This window comes from Montipora capricornis, chromosome 1 (assembly GCF_036669925.1).
Source record: "Montipora capricornis isolate CH-2021 chromosome 1, ASM3666992v2, whole genome shotgun sequence".
Taxonomy (NCBI): Eukaryota; Metazoa; Cnidaria; class Anthozoa; order Scleractinia; family Acroporidae; genus Montipora; species Montipora capricornis.
In genome coordinates, this window is record NC_090883.1 from 46,000,893 (window position 1) to 46,008,392 (window position 7,500).

Here is a 7,500-nt window from a genome sequence, read left to right on the forward strand (position 1 = left end):
GCGGTATATGTAGCTTCGTACGTGGGAAGAAAAAGTGAAGTGAAAAAATGTCGACAGAAAGATTTAAAAATGTTACGAGCTTTGTTATCAGTTTGTTGAATAAACAATTATCCTGCTCAATCTTGCGGAATATCGTCTGATTTTTAGCCGATGAGGCCGTAGGCCGAGTAGGCTAAGTATCAGACGATATTCCGTGTGATTTCGCAGGATAATTGAACTCGATATACGCACGCTAAGCATAAACCAATCTTAAGTAACAATACAATAGCCTATAAAAATATTGCAAAAAAAATTCTTATTTTTAATAGTTTGAAAATAAATGAATAATAAATTTCAAAATTTTAGTTTAAGTGCTTTATTTTCCTTACATGTGCAGGGTACCTTGCAGGCACCACACGGTGGGTTTTGGGGTGGGTGAGGGGGTGCCTTGTATGTTAAAATTGATTTAAAGTCCTCCGAAATGGCTCGAAATTAACAGATGTGGTAATAATTTTAACAGCGGACACTAATTGTCTCTGCGTTGCTAACTTCTGCCGACCCAAAGGATGCAGGTAGCTATTGCTCCTTGTTTCTGATGTATTTGTCATATGATAGAAAAGAACGCCACCACAAATATCAGAGACTAAATCGTGAATGACATAATTTGCTATATTATAAATGTCAATTACCTCATTTTGAATCTCATGAAAAGTGGGGGCCAAAACCCCCCAACCTCCCTCCCTGCACGGTTCCTGCGTTGGCGGCGCCTGACCCTTGCACATAGCTTACTCTGACACTCTTCAACAGATTCCACTGATATGTTTCAGTGTCAAAGAGTTCAATTTTTAGAACTCTGTCCCCTCGTCTTTTTAAGCTGTATACAGTTGTGTATATTTCGTTGGTATAGTTCAGTGTTATTTTACATTGATCGTCCGAGTCAAGAATGTCTGAAGTGCTTTTTACACTTCAAAATATTCTAATCAGCGTGTGTCGCAGGTCCAGAAAATCGTTGTGGGGCCGAATAATTGAACTTTTATTTGTTTTCTGGTTTTCCAAAAGCAATAACAATAATCAAAACAATAACTTGAAAATTAGTCGATAATAAAATTTAATTTTAAAAGATCAATTTACTTTTATTTGCAGGAAGAGGGAGCAATTGAAACACGTGCCTTCAGTATGACAAACAACAAATTAATATTAACAAAAGGAAGGTCAAACACATTGATTTAGATTCGCGATTTAACTCTGAAATATTCGTGGCAGTTTCTTTTCTATCATACATGAGGAATACATTAGAGATTTCAAAAACAAGGAGCAGTTGCTACCTGCACACAGGGGAAGACTTTTTCAGATTTTACAACGTACCTGACATTGGTGCTAAGACAATAAAGTGTCGGCTATTTAAATTATCATCACGTTTGTCAATTTTATGTAATATATTTGAAGCCAATTCAGCAGACTTCATCAATTTTCATATACAAGCCCCCCACTCAAAAACTCACTTTGCCGTGCCTGCATTAGGTTAAGTCCCTGCACTGAGGTAAGGAGAAAAGTATACAGCCATATAAACTGAAGTTTTAAAATTTATTGTCCACTTATTTTCAAGCTATTAAAAATAATTTTTGGAGGGAATATTTGTATAGCAATTCTTATTGTTACTGTTGTTTCAGACCCACATACGACAATTTACTTGTGACCCTCCACACTCTTAGACTACGAGTACTGGTAGCCCCTCTTTCGCTTAGTCTGTCGTGCGCGATGGGAAAGAAAACTGCGAAAAAAAAACAATGAAAAAGATGGCCAAGTGTGAGAAGCATGCGAAAGGTGCTTCTCGCCCTCAGGATTTCACATGGCCATTTTTTCTCGGTTTTTTTTTTGCGTCACGTACGACAGACCATTAAGCAAAAGAGGGACAGTACTCGTAGTCTACCACACTCTCTGATTGGATTATCTCGACAAAAAACAATCTCAACCGGTAAAGAATTCTCGATCGGCCAAAACTTTTTCGACCAGTAAAAAAATTTTGGCCGGCCAAAAAAGTTCTCGACTGATAAAAAAATTTCAACCGGCCAAAAAATTCTCAACCCATGAGAAGAAATCTCGAAAGATCAAGATTAATTCTTAAAGAGTGGATTTGCATCTCGCTTGATGGAATGACATATCTGGGCTAAATATGTTATCCTAAAAACTGGATCTAAAAAATAGTCTTGTCCACTTTTGTCCACTGGTGGCCTTTACATGAATAGATTAATCTACAATACACAGACATTAGATGAAGTTATTGAAGTTGTACACAAATTAAAGACTTTCAATGAAAATTCAGCAAATTATGGCAACTGGCAGAAAATAGTGAGGTAGAAAACAGCCTCTAGGGTGTGAAAGTTTCCTACAGGTTCATTATTTAAGCAATAAGTCACTTTTAAGAGTTTAATTACATATTGCCTTATCTATACATGAGGAGGGTTGGGAGAATTTGGACATGCAGTTAAATGTAAACACAAGACATAGTCGAGAGTTTGCACAACCTCGAAGAATTCTCCCAGCCCTGAAGTGTTTAGATGAGGCTATGTAAACACGGAAAAAGTGCTCTACTGCTTTTATAAAATAATTCTAAAAAATATGTGAATCTAAGCATCACAACTGTGTTAACATACTCTCATATAAACACGTGCACCTATCAACCAATGCGAGCGCATGTAGCAGCTCAGTTATTTTATAACTATGAATAAATATATCAATGTTTTGACTACCAAAATAATTCACTTGATACCTTTTCGATCCCTTCTTTTCTACTCCTCTGCATCTTCTGGCCAAGACTTATCTTTTATGACAAGTGTCAAGTCAATTGAATATACTCTTCCATTCCTGTTGGTTATTTCCAGGGTAACTGCTGGGCCGTGACATGTCACATTGGTAACCATACTAAAAATAAGAGTGACATTGTACTATGTATCAATAAACCTTTTTTTAATTTAAAGCTGATTTGAAAACCAGTGTTGACGGGAAGCAAGGTGGTGGGGGTGGGGGAGTAAATTTGTCATAAATAAACCAAAACTTAATTTTGCATAATTTTTACAGCTCAAAATGGTAAAAAGTGATTTTTTCCAACTGAATTAGCAGTGTGTAACAATATGCGAAATAGTAGCAATCTGAATTCTTGGTTATTTAATATTTCTCTATAACGGACAAAAATCCAAGTGACTTCCAACACAGGTTTAACCATCAATATTTTTATATTTTTATTTTTATTTAGCTAATCAAAGTCCCAACAAAGGCAGGTGAAACAGTACCTTCTGTATTCCACAGGTAGTGCTTGGATGGCTTCCCTGACAAGCCTTACAAACACTGATTTAACCCGAGCAGTACTCAACATTCCTTTGTGGTTAACACACTGGTCTGGCTGCCATAACTTTTCCTCACCCTGGTCAATCATTACTGTGGACCCACTGTGGTGAACCCTGTAACATCAAACAAATTGGGTAATACCCTTGTCAGTTTTACTCTGAAATCTCACAGCACCTTTGGGACTGAGACATGTCCAGGATTGAATGCAGATACAAAAGCTGAAATTTACTGAAATTCGCAAGACCATTGACAAAACCAACGAAATTTATTCAAAGGGTTGCAAGGAAGGGCTTTAGTAGTTTCGAAAAATTCCAAAAATTTACAAAAACTGCAAAATTTACCATAATTCGCAAGACCATTGGCACTCACTAGTTTATTCATTAAGGGTTGCAGGGAAGCCCCGTCCAAATTAAGTTACGAGAATTGCAAATTAAAATTACAAAATTTATGACCTGGGACTTTTCCAATAATTCGCAGTATTATGGCACAATGAACGTTAACTGTATGATGTCTTGTAAAGGATGTAGATTACATTTACTAATAAGTTCTGAGAAACGAAGCATCGTGGAGAAGACAAGTTTACCATGAACAGGGCTTCTGGTTGGTCGCGGAAAAAAAAGTCAAATTTCGCGGGATTTTCAGGGTCAAATTCGCTGAAAAAACGGCCGATTTCGCGGGAAATTCGCGGCAATTTTCGAGGCCAGTTCCGCTGAAAAATGATTGGTAAAGAATGGATTTCGTGGGAGCTTCCCGAGCAAATTTCGCTGGAAAGCGATTGGTTTTGCGTTGATTTGAGGAACGTTTTCAATGAAACTAGACTCTCTTAAAGCATTTACTCAGGCTTCATACCGTACTTTACAAGAAAGCTTATTGAACATGATAAAAACAAACAAAAGAATCAGGATATTAAAAATACATTCGTCGAGTATCTTCTTTATCCAATTGCATGTTGTTTGCCTCACCTTCGAAATTCTGTATACGACGATTCTTCAATTTTTTAACATCTGAGGCACGCTTCTCAGCATTATAGTTTGTTTTTCAAGTCGGTAGTCACAATGCTTTTGTAGTACGAACTCGTACATGGCTTTTTTGTGATCTCGTGAGAAAGAGCATGAACTTTGCTCATTTTGCAGGTTTTTCAGGCATTATCATTCGTGGACAAAACTGTTTCGAAATAGATCGTCATCTTTGTAGTTGAGATGAGCGTATAAGACGTAATCCTTCACAAAACGCAGCATTCTTCACGAAGAGCGAACAAACGATAAAACAAGGGGCTGTCTGTCATCCCCAGTGTCCACGGTCTACGCGTGCTAGGAACGCCTGGGTTTTAATTTGAGAACGCCTGGTAGTTTTGGGATGTTGGTTACTCGCTGCAGTGACGAAGTTTCAAGTTTGCAGCAAGTAAAAAGCCCCAACAGCCAAGATAACTTTCAAATATGTTGTGGCGACATGTATTTGGTAAGATTTTTAGCAAATTTCGCGGTATTTCGCGGATTTACTTGAAATTCGCGGCTCCGCGACCGCGCGAAATATCAGAAGCCCTGCATGAAGAACGGCTATTAGTGTTATTAGTCATAGGAAATTTTGCTCCAAGTTTTTCTATAAATTTCCAGTACTTTTGTCTTTTCCTCCTGCAGAACTTGAGTTTAGATGATACCAATTAATATTCATGGTCAAGGGTGATGATGTCAGAAGAGGAACAGAGGCCAATGGCCATTAAGGCCAGTAAATATGGCCAGCAGAGGTGCCAGTGGGTTAAATAAATTTATTTGTTTTCTTTTTTATCAAACAAGGTGAAAACGCCAAAAAATCGTACGTGTCAAGTATCCCCTCCCCCGGTTAACACAAGGATCCCCCCATGATATTTTGGGGTAACGTATGGCATTTTCACACCAGATCATATAAAATTACGATTATTTGGAGTCTAACTTAGGGCCAAGTCGCACTAGCGGACAAAAGTGCTTACTTAAATGTCAAAAACCTGTCATCACAATAAAAAACCAAGTGCGACTGGTTGGTTCACCAAAGGACAAAATTTGGTTGCAGACGGACAAACTTCAAAAATGCTGGCGACTACATCTAGAGCAGGCCAAACTGAAACAAATAGGCCATTGCAGAAACGTGAGAGGACTGGGAAAGAGTATGGTTGTTTTCCGTTTGTTTGAAAAACTAAGATATTCAAATGAAAGATCAACCAAATTTGAGAGTCTTTACTACGAATAGTAAGTATTTGGAGGAGGAAAATGGCAAAATGGTAGCTCTTCAAATGTCACCCAAAATAGAGAGTTTGTATGGATTGGGCAGACAGTCCAAAAAATTATAAGGGTTTGTATGAAATTTTGCAACTTTTGCAAGGCTCCCATTTGGACAATTTTTTTGCTGAAAACTCTTAAACTTGGTTGGGCTAGCTTTTCATTCCTGAACATTTCAGTTGAAATGATTAGATTTTCAATCTAATCAATATAAGAAACTCGCCCCAGTGCTCTCACGTTTGTGCAATGGCCTATTGGCAACACACTTGGCTTCAGTCTCTCTCTTTGAAAAACCAAAGTATCCCCATTTGCAACCTTTTGAAGTGGGACAGAGGGTCTTGCTTGGAACATACATGGTTCCCATATTGTCTTAATTCTCCCCATTAGATTGATGTGAGTGGTTTATCCTTGTTTAAGATAAAATCTGGGAGTTTTAGTTTTAATTAAAACAGGTCCAGCCAGGTCACGGCAACAACACAATGGGTGTCATTTGTTTCTTTTGTGATGTACAATTATGGTGCTAAATTTAAAGAACACTGCTTTAATATTTCCTGAGATATTCGTGATTGAGTGTTGTACTGTTTTAGTGGAACTACTTATGACGTCATCTCTGCCCTCATTTGCATAATACAAAAACAAGGAAAACGCCATTTTTCTTTTCTCTGAAAAGCCTTTCAAATTAGCAGCAATTATTTTTTACTTCATAGGCACTTTAAAAGCACGGCTTCGCGGGAAATCGCGCGGCGCCCACAGCATGGCGTGATGTTTTGTTCACAGATTTTGTTCTCAAGTGCCGAGTGCGACCGCACAAATTTTTTGTCACTGGCCTATTTCAAGTTGGATTTGTCCAGAACAAATCAGAATTTGTCCTCTGGTGCGACTCGGCCCTAACGAGGTATTAGTTATGTAAACTGTAAGCTATAAGCTATAGTAAGTGAATGAATTTTATTTCTTGTTAGTATGTTAAGGCTTATAAGTTGGATTGTGAGGTGGTAAAAACGTTTTCAAAGCAATTACTTATTGAAGCTGTATTAAAAGCTCTTTCTTTGTACCTGTCGGTGGCTCACTCAACCCGTCATCTTCGCCAGAACCGTATGGATCACCATCCAGTTCCAAATTATCCATGACCAACATTAAGTCGAACTCATCTGGTTCCCCTACTTTCGCTCTTTCGTAAAAACTTCCAAAAGGAAGTTTTGGCAGCTTGGCGAACCGACCATATTGGTCCCTCCTTTTCACGTCCTCGACAATTGCATTCACGATGGGTTCCCAAGCTCTCAGAGCTTCTGTTTTTCTGTCTCGTCGTAACTTAACGTAACTTTCCGTAAATTTGTTTAAGAGGCTATTCAAGCTGATATTTCTTTCCATTTCTCCGCGAAGTCGCTTGCTATGAATCGTTTGAATGCTTTTTTTCTGGCTCCCGAATAAAAAGTGCTTACGCCGGCGTTTTCTATTGTGATCCAAACTTCCGGTAGTTTTCTTGAAAAGTCACCCGCTGGATAAGATAATTAATTTACTCACAGACTTACAGGAAGTCTGACTTTCCAAGAAAACTACCGGAAGTTTGAATCACAATAGAAAACGCTGCCGTAAGCACTTTTCATTGGGGAGCGACTTCGCGGAGAAATGGAAAGAAAGGAACTCCTACGTTACGTTTGTAGTGAATTGGCCAATTTCGATATATTAAAGGGGTCTTAAACTTTAAAAATAGTTTTTTTTGGCAAAACACCTCTGTGGAACAGTTTTGGAACCACGTTAAAGGAGTTTGCCCTCTGACTTCAAAATGAACATTTACAGGTCACATGCCACAATAGTTATTGCGGAATAACTAGCTCCTAAGTGTTAAAAATGGTCCTCATTATAAGCACGATAACTTACTAATGAATGGTTCGAGGAGCATGGAATTCAGTCCATGCTGTCCATA

General features: G+C 38.2%; 1 long non-coding RNA gene across 1 annotated transcript; it reads right to left on the bottom strand.

The window, feature by feature from the left end:
• Positions 1 to 2,548: 2,548 nt before the first annotated feature.
• On the bottom strand, positions 2,549 to 4,586 carry LOC138046371 (uncharacterized). Its single transcript, XR_011131724.1, has 3 exons — positions 4,287 to 4,586; positions 3,270 to 3,437; positions 2,549 to 2,901 (listed from the first exon to the last, which is right to left on the bottom strand). It is a non-coding gene; the product is annotated as an uncharacterized lncRNA (long non-coding RNA).
• Between the last annotated feature and the right edge of the window lie 2,914 nt (positions 4,587 to 7,500).